This window comes from Lampetra fluviatilis, chromosome 71, assembly GCF_964198595.1.
Source record: "Lampetra fluviatilis chromosome 71, kcLamFluv1.1, whole genome shotgun sequence".
NCBI classification, from domain to species: Eukaryota; Metazoa; Chordata; class Hyperoartia; order Petromyzontiformes; family Petromyzontidae; genus Lampetra; species Lampetra fluviatilis.
Window position 1 is genome coordinate 1785368 of NC_136345.1, and position 18791 is coordinate 1804158.

General features: G+C 51.3%; 1 protein-coding gene and 1 long non-coding RNA gene across 2 annotated transcripts in view; one reads left to right on the forward strand and one right to left on the reverse strand.

Moving 5' to 3' along the window:
• Positions 1 to 18791, reverse strand: part of LOC144953008 (uncharacterized) — a 455753-nt gene that overhangs the window by 313577 nt on the left and 123385 nt on the right. The window lies entirely within an intron of this gene.
• On the forward strand, positions 421 to 18191 carry LOC144953031 (uncharacterized). Its single transcript, XR_013640742.1, has 6 exons — positions 421 to 714; positions 4249 to 4304; positions 5969 to 6061; positions 12606 to 12700; positions 14245 to 14303; positions 17835 to 18191. It is a non-coding gene; the product is annotated as an uncharacterized LOC144953031 (long non-coding RNA).

The following is an 18791-nucleotide window of genomic DNA, read 5'->3' on the forward strand; positions in this document are numbered from 1 at the left end:
TGATTAGTGGTGGTGATGATGGGTGGTGATTATGATGGGTTGTGATGATGATGGATGGTGGTGGAAGTGGTAATAATGATTGGTGATGGGTGGTCGCGATGATGAAGGGTAATGGGTGTTGGTTATGATGGTTGGGTAGTGGTGGTGATGATTGATGGCGTGTGATGATGGTGAAAAACGGCATAATGACCGAAGCAAAGTGCCGAAGAAACCGAACATCTTTTTTATTTTCCTATGATCTTAAAGGAGAGCGGGGAAGAGGGAGGGAGGAAAGATGAGAGGGGGAGAGAGGGGGAAGAGGGAGAGGGGGGGAGACACGGGGAGAGGGAGAGACAGGGTGTGTATGTGGCTGTGTGGGTTGTAGTTTCTATGGCACTGAACGTCCTAGCAACGCCGAGTTGACATTATGGGGGTGTTTAACCAACTCAAACTAAGAGGCACTCCACACACAGAGACACACACAGAGAGACGAACAAATACACAGACAGACACAGAGACATACAGATACACAGACAGACACACACTGACACAGAGACACAAAAACACAACACAAATACACAGATACACACACAGAGACATACAGACACACTTACGCATAGACACACACAGACAAATAGAAACATACAGCCACACAGACAGACACGCACAGACACACACATAGACAAATAGAAACACAGACACACACAAACACCACTTGAGGTTTGGGTGGTGGAGGTAAGTGAATGAGTAATTAATTATCATCATAACTAAAACTCTCCCCGTGTCTCTCTCTCCCCGTGTCTCTCTTTGCCCGTGTCTCTCTCTCCCCGTGTCTGTCTCTGCCCGTGTCTCTCTCTACCCGTGTCTCTTTCTCAGCGTGTCCCTCTCTCTCCCCGTGTCTCTTTCTGCCCGTGTCTCTCTCTTTCTACCCGTGTCTCTTTCTCTCCCCGTGTCTTTTTCTCCCCGTGTCTCTCCCCGTGTCTCTTTCTCCTCGTGTCTCTTTCTGCCCGTGTCTCTCCCCGTGTCTCTCTCTCCCCGTATCTCTCCTCGTGTGTCTCTCTCCCCTGTCTCTCTCTTTGCCCGTGTCTCTCTCTACCCGTGTCTCTCTCTCCCCGTGTCTCTCTCTCTCCCCGTGTCTCTCCCCGTATCTCTCTCCCCGTGTCTCTCTCTCTGCCCGTGTCTCTCTTTCCCCGTGTCTCTCTCCCCGTGTCTTTCTCCCGTGTCTCTCTCTCAACGTGTCCCTCTCTCAACGTGTCCCTCTCTCCCCCCGTGTCTCTCTACCCGTGTCTCTCTCCTCGTGTCTCTCTCTGCCCGTGTCTCTCTCTCCCCGTGTATCTCTCCCCCCGTGTCTCTCTCCCCGTGTCTCTCTATCCTCGTGTCTCTCTCTGCCCGTATCTCTCCCCGTGTATCTCTCTCCCCGTGTCTCTCTCCCCGTGTTTCTTTCTCCCCGTGTCTCTTTCTCCACGTGTCTCTCTCTCCCCGTGTCTCTCACCGTGTCTCTCTCTCTGCCCGTGTCTCTCTCTCTCCCCGTGTCTCTCCCCGTATCTCTCTCTCCCAGTGTCTCTCTCTCTGCCCGTGTCTCTCTTTCCCCGTGTCTCTCTCCCGTGTCTCTCTCTCAACGTGTCCCTCTCTCCCCCCGTGTCTCTCTCTACCCGTCTCTCTCTCTCCCCCCGTGTCTCTCTCCCCGTGTCTCTCTCCCCGTGTCTCTCTCCCCGTGTCTCTCTATCCTCGTGTCTCTCTCTGCCCGTGTCTCTCCCCGTGTCTCTCTCTCCCCGTGTCTCTCTCCCCGTGTGTCTCTCTCCCCGTGTCTCTTTCTCCCCGTGTCTCTTTCTCCACGTGTCTTTCTCTCCCCGTGTCTCTCACCGTGTCTCTCTCTGCCCGTGTCTTTCTCTCTGCCCGTGTCTCTCTCTCTCTCCCCGTGTCTTTCTCCCCGCGTCTGCGAGTGTCTGAGTATGTCTGCGTAAACAATGTAACAAAAGATCAAACAAAGCTTGTGCTTGAGGCCCCGGGGGAACAGGCGTCAATGACTTCTCCTGGCCAAACCCAATTTGGCGGAGCCAGGATATTGAATCCTTACCCTCTGGATTCCTCCAGAAACAGCACAAAGCCTTTGCAGGTGGCCATGTGGAATGTTCAAACGCTCACTGTGGAGGAGAGGCTGCCACTCCTCTGTTGGGAGCTGGACCGGTACCGCCTGGATCTCTGTGATATTCAGGTGGTCCGGTGGACCGGCTCTGGCTCCTGTCACCATCAGGGGTGAACAGTCCTCTACTTGTGTCAGGAGACCGCCATACAACAGGGATTGGCTCTTCTGAACAAAATAATGAATGGGGCATGGGAGCATGGCGGTGAGGTGTTTGAAGCTGTAAGCCCCAGGCTACTTTGGGCTCACTTCCCATCAACTAGAGGCGAGGAGTGGTGATCGTGGTTACTTATGCCCCCATCAGTGGAGGGATGCAGGTAAGGCCGATGAGTCAGATGCCTTCCTTTCACAGGTGCTAGCTAAAGTGGCCCCTCGGGATATAGTCATCCTGTTGGGTGACTTTAATACCTGAGTTGGTCATGATGCTGGCACCTGGTCAGGAGTGATTGGCAGGCATGGGCCAGATCAGCTCAACAACAACAGTAGGAGGCTGCTAAACGTTGTGCAGCCCATGGGCTTGTAATTACCAACACGCTGTTCCAGCATCAGCGTATCCACACAATATAGTGGATGCATGCAGGGTCCAAGAAAGAACATCTGCTGGACTATATAGTGACATAACAGCGGATGCGAGCCCATGTCCTTGACACCAGGACCTACCGTGGAGCTGATCTGCCCACTGACCATCGACTTGTCATCTGTAAGATGCGCCTGCCATTCTTCCACTCTGGTGGTGGGTGCACAACCAGGACACCATTCAAACCCTTAGTGGCATGGTCTCAGCTAGCGATAAAAGTTGCAAGCAAAAATTTCAGCATCGCTTGCAGCTGGGATTGGTATCGTCCGCCACTTCTGATGTCTAGAGGACATGGGTGAAGTTTTGGATTGTGGCTCATGCAGCTGCGATGGCGTTCAAGCTGGCTGAGAAAAAGCAACAGGCCCACTCTCATCGTCTACAGCATCCCACATCAGAGAATGAGGAGGCTTACTGCAGCCTTCGCTCAGAGGTTCGGAGTGCCGTGAGGTGCTACAAGGATGGGTGGTGGTCATGGGTTGCTGAGAAGATGGAATCTGCCTCAATGGCCCGCGGTCAAGAATCAGGCTGAATTGTGTGAGGAGTTCACACATCCTTGAAAGATCTGGACAAATTCCCATCGGTGATCTCCGCCGGCAGGCAAGGCTGTGATGGCTTTGTCATGTAGCCCGCATGCCCAGCCACCACATGCCTAAACAGCTTTTGTTTGGCCGGATAGAGGGGGCTAGATGGCCACGGCACAGGCTAGAGAAAACATGGAGTGATATGGTACAAGAGGATGTGGAGCTGAGTGGACTTGCCGATTACTGGTACCAGCAGTGTCAAAATCGGACTCTGTGGAGAGGTTCGTGAAAGACGCTGCTACTGGGCAGTTGGAGGCAGTCGAGGGCAGAGGAGCGACTCACAACAATGAGCGGGGCGCTGGGCGGCTAAAACACAGCAAATTGGCACAGTAGGGGGCACAGGTGGTGCATCAGCCAGTCAGTCGACCCATGGCACCTGGGTCTGCCCCGTGACCTCCTGCCAGTGGGCGTTCAACACTTCACGTGGCCTTAAGGTGCACATAGCTTGGCACAACCGCCATGGTGACGTCACTGCCACTTAGTGGCGAATGGAGGTTGGTGTTGTGAGTCTGTGTGTGTGTGAATGAATGAGTCTGTGTATGTGCGTGAGTCTCTGTATGTGTGTGTCTGAGTTTGTGTGTGTGCGAGTCTGGGAGAGTTGGTGAGTGGATGAGTGGATGATTGAGTGAGTGGGTGCGTGGGTGGGTAAGTGAGTGGATTCGTGAGTGGTTGAATGAGTGGGTGGGTTGGTGAGAGGGTGAGTAGGTGTGATGGTGGTGTACTAAACATCGCCACTGGGGAGACAAAGGCGGCCGGGCGTGGTGCTGGCCACCCACCCCATCTGTGTGTGTCACAGTGTCGGTAGCCTTCATCGGTGCTGCTACTTACTACTAACAGCACTTGCCCTACAACCCTGCTAGAGGCTATCTGCGGGTAGGTAGCTTTGTCTGCAGCTGGGTCTGTGTAACAGCACTTGCCCCTACAGCCCTGTTAGAGGCTACCTGGAGCAGCTTTGTCTTTGTCTGTAGAGTGATGGCCAGAAGAACGAGGGATGCATCACCGATAGCTGGAGTCTTGTACACAGGTGATTCACTCACCACTCACTCTCTAATGACTCACCACATTCTCACTGACCCACCACTCACTCACTCAGTCACTCATACAATGACCGACATACTCGCTCAGCCACTCACTCGCTCACCCATTCGTTCATTCACTGGCCCACGCACCCACTCACACAATCACCCACTCACTCGCTCAGCCACCAACTCACTCACCCACTCACTTGCTTACTCACGACTCACTCTACCATTCGCTTACGCACGCACATACTCAGTAACTCACTCACACAATCACCACACAATCACCACTCACCCACTCGCTAAATCACCCACTCGCTCACCCACCCACTGACTCACTCACACACCCACTCACTCGCTCACCCAACCACTCACTCGCTCAGCCACCAACTCACTCACCCACTCACTTGCTTACTCACTACTCACTCACTTTACCATTCGCTTACGCACGCACATACTCAGTAACTCACTCACACAATCACCACACAATCACCACTCACCCACTCGCTAAATCACCCACTCGCTCACCCACCCACTGACTCACTCACACACCCACTCACTCGCTCATCCAACCACTCACTCGCTTAGCCACCAACTCACTCACCCAGTCACTCACCACCAACCTGCTCACCACCCACCCGCTCACCACTCACTCACCCACTCAGTCACTCATGCACTCACTCGCCACTCACTCACCCATTCACCACTCACTTACTCACCCACTCACTCACCCACTTATCAACTCGCTCAAGAATCCACTCACTCAATCACCCACCCAATCAATCACCACTCCCCCACGCACCAATTCGCTCAGCCACCCACTAACTCACTTCTCATTCACTCACTCACCAACTCACTCACTCACCACTTACCACTCGCTCACCACTCACCCACTACTCAATCAACCACTCACTCCCTCACCTAAACACTCACTCACCCACTCACTCAATCATCCACCTACCTACCAACTCACCCACCCACTCACTCACTCACCCAATCACTCAATGACCCGCCCACCCACTCTCCACTCAATCACTGACTCACTCAGTCACCCACTCACTCACTCACCTACTCATGCATCTTCTCACCACTCACCCACTCACCCACTCACCCACCCACTCACCCACCCACCTACTCACTCACCCACCCACCCACTCACCCACCCACCTACTCACCCACCCACCTACTCACCCACCCACACGCCCAATCACCCACACACTCACCCACCCACTCACCCATGAACTCACTCACTCACCCACCCAATCACTCAATCACCCACTCACTCAATAACCCACTCACCCACACACACACTCACCCAATCACTCAATCACCCACCCACTCACCCACACAATCACCCACTCACTCACCCAATCACTCATTCACCCACCCACTCACCCACTCACTCACCCACTCACTTATCCAATCACTCAATCACCCACCCACCGACTCACTCGCCCACTCACTCAATGACTCAATCACTCACCCAATCACTCACTTACCCATCCACTCACTCACTCCCCACTCATCCACCCACTCAATCACCCACCCACTCATTTACCCACTCAATCACCTACCCACTCACTCAGTCTATCACTCACCCACTCACCGACTCACTCACCCACTCACCCAATCACTCACTCAATATTTATAATGTAATGTTTCTCTGTAGGTCCGGACGGTATCACTGATTACAGACCACACGTAGCTGATAGCAGAGTCAACTCCGTTGTAAACTTCATCACTACGAGAAATCCTAACACAGGTATGTCCCTGTCTGTCTCCCTATCTCTCTGTCTGTCTCTCTCTCTGTATCTCTCTCTATCTTTCCCTATCTCTCCCTCTCTCTGTCACTCTGTTAGTCATCGCCACGGGGCTCACCTTTAAGGGGGAGATATTTGTGCAATGCACACCTCCCCCGCGCAAAAAGTGCTCTTCTCCAACTGCCCTCCTTTCCTCGAAACTGCTGACCTACAACGAGACCTTGAGCGGTTCGGCAAAATTGTGTCCCGCATCATCATGCTGCCCTTGCACACACGGGACACAGAACTGGTGCACGTGAATTTAATGTGAATTTTAAGTACACGACGGAAGGCAACACCTACACCATGTACGCGTCGACCGCGTTGCCACGCTGCTACATGTGCAGTGGCTTCGGCCATGCCCGTGCAAACTGCACGGGCAAACCAAAAGAAAAAAACGTGCAGCCTGCAACTAACATCATGCAGCAGCAGCCGCCACAGCCTCAGCAGCACCGACAGAGGCAGCAGCTACAGCAGCAGGAGCAACAGCAGCAGCAGCCGCCATAGCCTGTGCAGCGGCAGCATCAGCAGCTGCAACAGCAGTAGCCACCACAGCCTCAGCAGCAGCAACAGCAGCCACCACAGCACGAGTGCCAGCTGTTGCAGCAGCACGCCGCTGATTCGGCGGCCGGTCGCGCAAAACTGCCGACCGACGACGAGGATGATGACGGCTTCAACCTCGTCACCTGAACTGTAACAGCACTCGCAGCGACAAGAGGTGGGACCAGATCTGCTGCTTTGTTGGGGAACACAAAGCAGATGTAACTCATCTTCTTGGTTCTTTCGGTAAAGTCACGTAGAAGGGAAGTAATAAAATAATAAAAATAAAACATAATCAAACAATTCTCACGACGTTTCGGCCACAACGCAAGCAGCCGTCCTCAGGCGAAGAATGAGACATTATCAAGCTAGGAGCTTATATAGGTGTAGCGAGGAGGAGCGCCTTAACAAAAGAATGTGCATATGAAGAGGAATTTTAGCATACCAATGGGCAATGCGTAGGAGGGGGGGCGGAGGGGTTTCAAAGTCCCATTATGCCCATGCATTATGCAGGATCAACAGCACCATAATGCATGGGCATAATGGGACTTTGAAACCCCTCCGCCCCCCCTCCTACGCATTGCCCATTGGTATGCTAAAATTCCTCTTCATATGCACATTCTTTTGTTAAGGCGCTCCTCCTCGCTACACCTATATAAGCTCCTAGCTTGATAATGTCTCATTCTTCGCCTGAGGACGGCTGCTTGCGTTGTGGCCGAAACGTCGTGAGAATTGTTTCATTATGTTTTATTTTTATTATTTTATTACTTCCCTTCTACGTGACTTTACCGAAAGAACCAAGAAGATGAATCCCTGCAGTCACGAAAGCTTTAAACAGATGTAACTCTCCTCCAGGAAACTCACCTCGACGCCACTCTGGAGACTCAACACCAGCCTTTTATAGGCGGCCGGGCCTCCTTCAGCCACGCCGAGGACAACCTCACCGGCGCGGCGATTGTGCTCAGTTCGTGGTTTGCGCTAGAGAACGTCTCCTTAAAATAAATTGTCAAAGGTCACTTGATTTCTGTCGACTTCGTCCTGAATAACTCCAGCCTCAGGTGGTTTAACGTATACGCGCCGAGCAGGGCCCGCTAGAGGAAGCTCTTCTTCGGCGCGCTGCGGGACGCACTTGCGACAGACGACATGCTCACCGTCGTGGGCGGAAACTTCAACTGCACCCTCGACCCAGCTCTCGACAGCAATACCACTGAACCTCAACGTGAATCCGCACGGCCGCTAGTCGACCTCGTGCGAAGACTGGATCTGCATGACATGTGGCGACTACAGCATCCAGCCGCTGCGGCTCTCCAAGGCAGGATAAGCCTTGCCAGGCTCGACCGACTGTACATCAATGCCAGCAGCGTTAACCTGCTCGGGGACAGTAAAATCGTTCCCTCCGGGTTTTCCGATCACCACCTGGTCTCTATGCTACTGCGAATTCCCAGAGCGGAGCAGCACAGCGCCTACTGGAGACTCAACGTACTTCAGGGAAACCTTCAAAGCATTTTGGGCTCAGTGGCTGCCTGCCAAAAGAAGCTTCAGCTCCCACCAGCTACGGTGGGACAACACAAAGGCGCAGGTCAGGGCTCTCTGTCAGCAGTTCATGAGCCAGCACGCCGCCACCAAGAACGAAGTGGCGCGCCAACTGCAGAACGAGCTGTTGGCGATAGAGGCAGAGCTGAGCTCATCCCAAGGCACAGAGCAGGGTGAGACGCTACTGGAGAAGCAGCGACTTTTCAGGTCCATCACGAACGAGCAGGAACGTCGCACTTTTGTGTGAAAAACGATGCAGCACCTGTCGCAGATGGACTCTCCCTCAGTTTAACACGTAGGTTTTCGCGACCAATATTATTCATAATCAATGTTTTTTAGGGTTTAGATCGCGTTATTTATAAATTTGTCGTAACCCTCCACCACCTGACACGGCCAATCAGTAAAAAAGTGTCACGTTGACAAAAGACAAATAGTTCACTGCTTTAGCCCACCGGTGTGTTGAAGCGTGAAACCACAACATTTACAATTTGAGTACGACGTAATTGCATCCAGCATCATCGGGCAATTCGCCAGACTCTCCCTCTAAGTTTTTCTTCCGCTTAAACAAAGTGCTGGCCAACACCAACACAATTTCCAGTTTGCGAACCCCAAATGGACAAACAGCCACATCTGAGAGCGAGATCGCCAAGACCGCCAGGGGTTTCTACTCGCAACTTTTCGTCACCGAAACCATACACGACGAGGCTGTCCAGGAGCTACTGAACGGGGGCCCTACCTTAGGAAGTCCCCGAGAAGGATCGTCTGGACAGCCCCGTTACCCTGCAGGAGCTCTACACCGCTGTGAAAGGGCTCGCAGCTGGAAAAGCCCCAGGGATTGACGGCCTGCCGGTTGAGTTTCACGCAGCCTTCGGGGATGAGCTTGGCCCTCCACTACTGCAACTGTTGACGGAGAGGCCTGCAGAAGGGTGAACTCCCACAGAGCTGCAGGAGAGCGGTAGTCTCCCTGCTACCCAAGAAGGGGGACCTGCGCCTCGTCGAGAATTGACGACCCGTGTCCTCCCTCTTGTGCGCCGACTATGAAATCTTCTCCAAGGTGCTGGCAAACCGTCTCAAGACAGCGCTGGGTCAGCTGATCATGTTGGAACAGTGGTATTGCATCCCCGGCCGGTGCATATATAACAACATCGGTACGGTCAGTGACATAATCTCCCTTGCAGAAGCGCATAACATGGACTTGGGCCTCCTCTTCTTGGATTAGGAGAAGGCCTTTGACAGGATGGACAAACTCCTAACATCGCTCGGCTTCGGCCAGGTCTTCATCTCGCATGTTAGGCTCCCGTACACGGGCACATCCAGCCTCTTGAAGATAAACCAGCGGCTCGGCACCCCTTTCCCTGTGATGAGGGAGGTCAGACATGGATACCCCCCCTCAGGGCTGCTGTACACCCTGTCCATTGAGCCACTGCTATGCCACCTCAGACGAATCTATCTGGCCTCAAGGTCCGGGACCTGAGAACACAGTCGTCAGGCTCTCGGCTTATGCAGATGACATATGCGTCGTGCTCAATGACGCGCATGACGTTTCCACGTCCTGCCAGGCGGTTGCAGTGTACGAGAGGGCCTCCTCCGCCAGGGTCAACTGGGCCTGTGTTTGGGGTCGCGAGGCGGCGTTCAGTCTGTGCTCCTCCCAGGAGTCAGTTGGCAGGCCGATGGAGTCCAGTACCTGGGGGTTTACCTGGGGAAACCACACGTCACTTTGAACAACTGGACCGAGCTGACCGATACAATCGAGGCTAAATTGCTGACATGATCACGCCTCATTCCGCAGATCTCTTTCAGGGGCCGAGTGCTCATCGCTAACACCCTGGCAGCATCCGTGCTGTGGCACAGGACCAAGGCCCTCCAGCCGCCTGCTTGGCTACTCACCAGAGTCAACCGCTCACTCGCCCACTTGGTCTGGCATGGGAAGTACTGGCTCAGGCCGGGCGTTCTCTGCCTACTGGTGGGCGAGGGTGGCCAGGGTCTGGTGGACGTCGCCGTCAGGGTCATGAGCTTCAGGCTCATGGACGTCAGGCGGCTGCTGTACGACCGGGAGGAGCTACCCTGGAAGTTGCCAGCCCTCACCCTGCTGTCTCCCTGTCTCTCATGGGTATGGAAAGGAGCTCTTCCTTATGGACCTGAGCCTGGTCGACTCCACGAGGCTGCCAGGTTATTACCAGAGCCTCTTGGACGCGTGGCGGAGCTTCGAATGGAGCAGAACGCACGTACCCTACGACTCTTCCTGAACAAGCCCTTGTTCTGCAACGGCCTCTTCCAGGGGATCAGAGAAGAGAGGACCCTGGCTCTACGCCTCACATCAGCAGGGCTGTGGACAGTCTTCGACCTCGTGCAGGCCCACCAGTGCAAGTGGAAGACCGAAGCTGAGATTGCCAGCACCGTGGGACTCCGCTTCATGCTCGCCGGGGAGAAGCTGCTGCGGGACGTGCTCTGGACCATGAGGGAGCTGCACCTGAAACTGGAGGTACTGGGGGATGGTGGCGGCCCTCCCCCACCCCTCCTTCTCGAAGTTGTGCTTCTCCTGCGCGCAGCCCCCTGGCCACAGCGATTCTGGCAAGCTACTGAAGCTCCGAGGCTGCAGGAACGTGCCCATGAAGAGCGGCCCGAACAAAGCTGTGTAAAGGCGCTGCATTCCCGGGACCTGGCCGACCTACCGGACACAAAATGGAGAGATAATTTCTCTCCCCTCATTTTGGCCGCCCCCCAGTGGAAACAAATGTACAAGTCTCTCGTAGCCAAACTATGCGGTGACCTCCAGTGGAAATTGGCAAACTGCACTTTGCCATCGGGGGTAAGACTTGTACATTTCCTGCGGTGCCAGGGAGGATCTGCCCCACCAGTACTAACACTGCCAGCGGATTAAACCAATGTTCCGCCTTTTGGGGGACATCTTCAGGAAACTGGGGGTGTCCTTCTACAACAGCAGCTTCGTATATGGGGTGGTGCCTTACCTGGCTAACAAGCGCCATGACCTCACCAACTTCGCCTGTGCTCAAGCGAAGATGGCGGTGTACAGAACGAGAAAAAAGATGCTGGAAGGTGACACTGACGGCTGCTCTGTGCTTCCAGTGTTCCGGGGCCTACTCAAGGCGCGGCTCCAACTGGAGCACACATACCACAAACATGCCAGTGATGTGCAGCACGTCTTCTTCGAATGCTGGGGGGCCGGAAAAGCCCTCTGTACCAGCGTGGACGGCACCCGCATGTTCACCTTCTGAAGTGCTCGCTCGTCGCCGTGGCGTGCACGATGACCACCACCACGTGACTTTTCTCTTGCGTTGTGCACGGCGAGTTTAGCGCCACAGCGCGTGGATTTATAGAATTTGTTATTTGTTTGCTGGTGACTGTATTTCGTATCGGAATCGCCTCTAGTGCTGTTACTGCTGGAGGCAAATAAAGTTGTTAACAAGTCAAAAGTCTATCCTCTGTCTCTCTCTCGCCTCTGTCTCTCTCTCTCATCTCTTTCTCTCTCCTCTGTCTCTCCTCTGTCTCTCTCTCTCTGTTTTCCACATTTGTCACTCCACACAGTCAGCTTAATGTCTTCCACCCATCTCAACTCGCCGTGTGTATGTAATGAATGATATTGATCGATCCAGCACCCCCACGGCCACCTGTTATTACCAATAATGACGCTGACGATGATGCTGATCCTTCTGATGCTGCTGATTGCTGATAATGATGCTGATGATGTTGATAATGCTGCTGATGATGATGATCATCAGTGATGTTGCTGATGATGATGCTGATGATGATGCTGTAGATCATCAACATCATCATCATTGATGTTGCTGCTGATGATGCTGATGCTGCTGATGCTGCTGATGATGATGATGCTTGTGATGCTGATGATGCTGATGACGACGATGATGTTGATTGATGATGATCATTAGTGATGTTGCTGATGCTGCTGATGTAGATGCTGATGCTGCTGATGATGTTGCTGATGCTGATGATGTAAATGCTGATGCTGATACTGCTGATGATGCTGTTGATGATGATACTGATGATGATGCATATGATGATGCTTATGACGATGATGATGCTGATGCTGATGATGCTGGTGATGATGCTGATACTGAAGCAAACGATATTGATGATGATTCTGACTGCTGATGATTCTGATGATGATGCTGGTGATGATGCTGGTGATGATGCTTGTGGTGCTGCTAATAATGCTGACGATGATGCTGACGATGCTGATGCTGATGATGTTGATGATGCTGATGCTGCTGATGATGACGATGCTGATGATGATTCTGATGATGGAGCTGTTAATGCTGATTATGCTGATTATGCTGATGCAGCTGATGATGCTGATGATGCTGCTGTTGCTGATGATGCTGATGATTCTGATGCTGCTGCTGATGCTGCTGATGATGGTGCTGATGATGGTGATGCTGGTGATTGCGATCCTAGCCTTTACCAAACACCACGTTGGATCGATCGGGTGGGGTGTGGAAAACCTGGCGTGGATCAATCACTCGGCCCTCTCCTCCGGACACCAGATCAAGGTGTGTAGTGTATAGTGTAGTGTATATTAGTATAGTGTATTGTGTAGTGTAGTATGTAGCAGAGGTGTGGACTCGAGTCATGTGACTTGGACTCGAGTCAGACTCGAGTCATGAATTTGATGACTTGCGACTCGACTTGGACTTGCATAACAATGACTTTGTCCCACCTATGAGATGTGGACTCGAGTCATGTGACTTGGACTCGAGTCAGACTCGAGTCATGAATTTGATGACTTGCGACTCGACTTGGACTTGCATAACAATGACTTTGTCCCACCTCTGGTATGTAGTAGTGTAGTGTACAGTGTAGTATGTAGTAGTGTAGTGCATAGTAGTGTAGTGTATAGCAGTGTATCGTGTTTAACACGTAGGTTTTCGCGACCAATATCATCCATAAGTGGTTTTTTTGGGTTAGATCGCGTAAAGTTAGGAAATCTAACTCCAAAAAACCTCGATTATAGAGTGTAATATATAGTGTACTTTATACTGTATTGTACAGTAGTATAGTGTATAGGTTAATGTATAGTATATAGTGTAGTGTATTGTCGTGCAGTGTATGGTGTAGTGTATAGTAGACCAGTGTATAGTGGAGTGCATAGTAGTGTATAGTCGTGTATTGTATAGTATAGAGTAGTGTATAGCAGATGCTATATTGGACAGACGGGACGTAACATCAACGTAAGACTAAAATAACAACAAAGAAACATTAAATGATCTCAAACACAACTGTCGGCAGTGGCAGAGCATGCTTGTCAACAAGGACACTCAATTGATTTTGATAACGCTGAAGTGTAGTGTGAAACTAATTATTACTGGCCAAGACTAATTAGAGAACCCATTGAAATTGAGAGAAATAGAAATAACTTTAATCGCTCTGACAGCCACAGGCTTAGTGCGGCCTGGAAGCGTATTATTAAATACATAAGATATATAATACAATTCCTTATAAGGGAAACATATACAAATGAATAACAATTGAATGATTACCAATCTATATAATTACAATACCCTCCCCCTCTCTGTCTCGAATCACTGCACCAGAATGAATTAAATGATGACGTCACCCTGCTGCTGCTCTATTTAAGACCGGGAGCAATGGGCAGGCTTTACCATTCTGGCAAATTGCCCGATGAAGCTGGATGTAATTACCAGCGAAACGTCGTACTCAAATTTTAAATGATGTTGATTCACTCTTCAACACACCGGTGGGCTAAAGAAGTGAATTATTTTGTCCTTTGCAAACGTGACACTTTTTTTACTGATTGGCTGTGTCGGGTGGTGGAGGGTTACGACACATTTATAAATAACGCGATCTAACCCAAACACCTTTATTATTAATAGTGTCTAGTAGTGCAGTGTATAGTATTGTTGTGTATAATGTTGTGTATAGTAGTGTAGTATACAGTGTAGTGGAGTGTGTAATGTAGTGTATAGTGTAGTGTATAGCGTATTGTATAGTAGTGTAGTGTATTGTGTAGTGTGGTGTATAGTGTAGTGTCTGATGGATGATGGTTTCTAACTAACCAAGTGGTATGAGTCCACAGAGGGGCCCATTCCTTCAGGCTGCTGAGGACTCTCACAGCCACAACCACCAGCACCCGTGGTGCGTGTAGACATCAAGAAGCTTACTCACTCACCCACCCACCCACTCACTCACACACTCACTCACCTTCTCATTCATCCAACCACTCACTCACACTCTTACTAATCCACCCACCCAATCACTCAATCAGTGACCCACTCATTCATCCATCCACTCACTCATCCACTCACTCATCCACTCAATCATCCACTCAACAACAACCGCCATTCACCACAAGTAGTGTTGACGTCACCACGTCGCTTGTGCCAGGCTAGGTGCATGTTAAGGCCACGTGAATTGTTGAACGCCTACTGGAAGAAGGTCACGGGGCAGACCCATCATGTGCCACGGGTCAACTGACTGAGATGACTGGCTGATGCACCACCTGTGTCCCTTACTGTGCCAACTCGCTCTGTTTTAGCCGACCGGCACTCCGATTGTTGTTTTGAGCATCGCTCCTCTGTTCTCGTTGTTGCTGGAGGCGACTGCCTCCAACTGCCCAGTAGCAGCGTCCTTCACGAGCATTTTCCACAGAGGCCGATCTTGACACTGCTCGTACCAGTCATCGGCAAGTCCAACAAGACCTACATCTCTTCTCTAGCCCATGCCGTGACCGATTAGCCCCATCTATCCAGCATGCAGGCCCCCTAGCCAACGCAGCCTTGCCTGCCGGAGGAGCTCACCGATGGGACTTTGTCCAGATCTTTTTTAGGATGTGTGAATTTTTCACACAATCCAGCCTAGTTACGCCCAGGATGAATCGTTGGCAAGCGAGCCTAAATGTTTCTAATCAGCGAAGATGTTCCATTAGGGGAGTGCACGTTTTGCAAGCATAGGGAAGGGAGGACATTACTGTGGCCGAGAAGACCTGAAGCTTCATGTGGAGCGACAGACCAGGTAGCTTCCACAAAGTGTTACTCAGCCGATGAAAATTATAATGCCGCTCGACTGATTCAGAGCGAGACCTCTGCTATCAAACCGGAGCCAGTCATGAGCACACTGCCCAGGTATGGAAAACTTTCTTCTCTTTCCACAACTGCTCCATCACCAATTAGGAGTTGTTGGGTAGAGTATCTGATGGCACTAAATATCCATGCAGACGCTTAGTTTTGGTGAGGCTGAAAGTAAGGCCCCAACTCTTAGTGGCATGCTCCAGGTTCAGCAGCAGTGCCTCCAACTCTTCCTCTGAGTGAGCAGCAATCACCAGATCATCAGCATACATTACATAGCTTGAACACACCTGGGCATCAATCAGCCTCCCATGGTACCTGAACCAGATGTAAATTCCTCTGGTACAACTGTAGTGAGTCCAACTGAGTCGCAGACATTGTCTTGGGAGCAACACTATTTATTGCACCAACTCAACATAACATAACCTACACTTGGGTGTTGAACGCCCATCTAACCACGCTACGGCAGAACTAGACACGGTTCGCTATCCTGGTCCGGACCACGAACTGGGTCCCGGACCACGTGCCTAGAGGCTTCTTCAACCTGACGTGGATCTTCTTCACCACCAACCCAAAGAACACCGAGCCCCTCACGGGGCCCCCGTTATATCGGTCTGGGCTGGGGCTGACTCTGCCCCTCGCCCCGCCCACCTTCTAGATCTCTCAAGCTCTTCCCCGAAGGCTCCCGAGAGCTCCTTTATACAACGTGACCGCCCAATGGCCCCCGTCCACCGGTGTCCCCCCCCTCCAATATCGCCCGGTCACGTGTCGGCAGGTCAACCAGCGTATCATGCCCCAACGTCACCCTGGCTGGCTGACACTCCCTCTCGCTCCCTCACCGCGAGCCCACACCTCACATTGTACATGGTGCCTCCGCGCTGACCAGCGCTCACCCAAGCCCTGCTAGGGCTGGTACGACGCCCAGTAAGCGAGCTACACGTAATGCCAACACATTAACCGCCGTGGCTTTGCAAGCCTGGCACCACACAGTGACATTCACAGTCACTACACAACCAATGAAGGCTTCACGAACTATGTGGTCTATATCTATGTTAAATAATACGGGAGTCAGAGGACATCCCTGTCACACCCCAAGATGAATAGGGAATGCCTCCGACTCCTGGCCATGTAGTTTTACGCGGGCCCACTCACCATCATGAAGGCCCTTAATTATTATGAGCAGAGAATCAGATTCTCCAAAAGCACGAAGAACAACCCACAGCCCAGGCCTATTGATGGTATCATAGACCTTGATCAGGTCAATAAAGCAGAGATGTAGGTCCTGTTGGACTTCCCTACACCTTTGCTGTAGTAAATGGACAGAAAATATGGCATCTATGCAGGACTGCATTGGCCTAATGAAACCACATTGGCCTAATAAAACCACATTGCCTGGTAAGGCAATGTTGAATGAACCTTGCCAGGATCTTTCCCAGTACACACTGAGGAGGAAGATGCCCCTGTAGTTGATACAGTCTGTGCGGGTCCCCCTTCTGAAAGAGGGGGACCACCAGGCCATCCTTCCCATCCTGCAGAACCTGTCCAGTGGTCCACATGTCGGGCAGTCTGTGCACAAACGTCACCCTCCCTCAGCATTTCGCTTGGGAGATAAACTCTAACCGTTTCTTTTTCTTGTCTCAGACTCTGTATCGCCGTCTGTACTTCTCAACAGATGACACCTCTGCGAGACACTCAGTGGGTGACAACTTCTTCCAATATTGGAGGCACCGCAGCCTCAACAGGGTCATCCCAAATTTGCCCCATGAAGTTTTCCAGGCTGAGGGATTTTTCCTTCCCCAAAACTTCAGGGAAATGCTCAGCAAATCTGCAAACCTGTTCTTGGGTGTCGCAGATCGGATCACCATTCTTTCGCCTAATGATGGTGATAGATGTGGCACTTAAAGTTACTTTTTGATGGAGTTAAAGAGTGATTTGTGATCGCGGGCTATTGAGGCATATTCCATCTCCTCAGCAACCACCTTGCAGCAGTGCACCGCGCTCCGAACCTCCGAGCGCAGTCTGCAGTAGGTCGCATCCTTCGCTGACATGGGAGGCTGTAGATGGTGAGAGTGGGCCTGTCACTTTTTCTTAGCCTGGGCCTCTGGGGAGGTTTGGACCTCATTCGCTCTTCCATCGCTATATAGTCCAGCAGATGTTCTTGCTTGGACCTGGCGTGCATGCATGATGTTGGGTGGATGTGCCGATGCTGGAACAAGCATGTTGGTAATTACAAGCCCATGGGCTGCACAGAAGTAAGTCTAGCAGCTTCCAACCGTTGTTATTGAGCTGATCTGGCCCACGCCCTCCAATCACTCCAGACCAGGTGCCAGTGCCAGAATGAACTCGGGCATTAAAGTTACCCTTCCAACCACTTACTCACCCACTCACTGACCCAGCGACCTACTCACCCACTCACTGACCCAGCGACCTACTCACCCACTCATTCACCCACCCACCCAATCATTCAACCCCCCCCCCCCCCACAACCACTCACTGCCTCACTCACTAACCCACTGACTCACCCACTCACCCACTCACTCACTCCCTCACGCACCCACTCACTCACGCACCCACGACAATGACCCCTGTCTCGTGTGTCCAGGCAGCCCCACCCAGTGCTGCTAAGCGGAAGAAGGCAGCGTGCATTCATGGCCTGGGATAGACGCTGCTAAGAGGCGACCCTCAACCCACACAGCCACCCACTCACGCAACTCCTCACCCACTTAGTCACTCAATTACTCACCCACTCACTCAACCACACAGTCACTCACTCAACTACTCACCCACTTAGTCACTTAATTACTCACCCACCGACTCATTCAATTAACCGCTCACTCACCTACTCATTCAACCACTTAATCAACCACTCACTCACGCCCCACTCACTCACCCACTCTAGTAATAAATATGATTAAGTGAGTATGCATAAAATTATCAAACGTTCTTAGTATCATTGTCTCTCTCATTGTTTAAGGGTATGCATTATCAATCGTGATAATATCAATGATTCACGCTTTGCCAAATTATGTGTAATTTTGTCAGGATTCAGATCTCACAACAGGATACAGTTCTCGTAATTAAGATAAAATGATGCATGACTTAGGAAAGAAGCACTCGGATCCTTCTTGTTATAAGCCCCTTTAATATCAACTTACATTGACATCCACAAAGAATGTAATTACAGTAGAACTACACAGTTACCCATACGAATATACGTACTCATCACTTCGTACTAATTGATTAGAAGCATCAACCACTGCATCACAAGACTATGCGATGAGAATAAAAACAAACAGGCTACCGCCTCAAACAACGGTGTTAATGCCAAGCATTCGCATTCATAACGTAAATAACAAAAACAAGGGAGGGGGGTTAGAAAAGCGTCAACGATCGAATTGCAAGATTATGCAATTAAAATAAACAAACAAGCTAATTCTTGACTTAAAGCTTTCGTGACTGCAGGAATTCGTATTCTGTGGGTCTTTCGGTAAAGCCACGTAGGTAGAAAAAATAAGAAAAAATATCACGACGTTTCGATCGCAACGCAAGCAATCGTCAT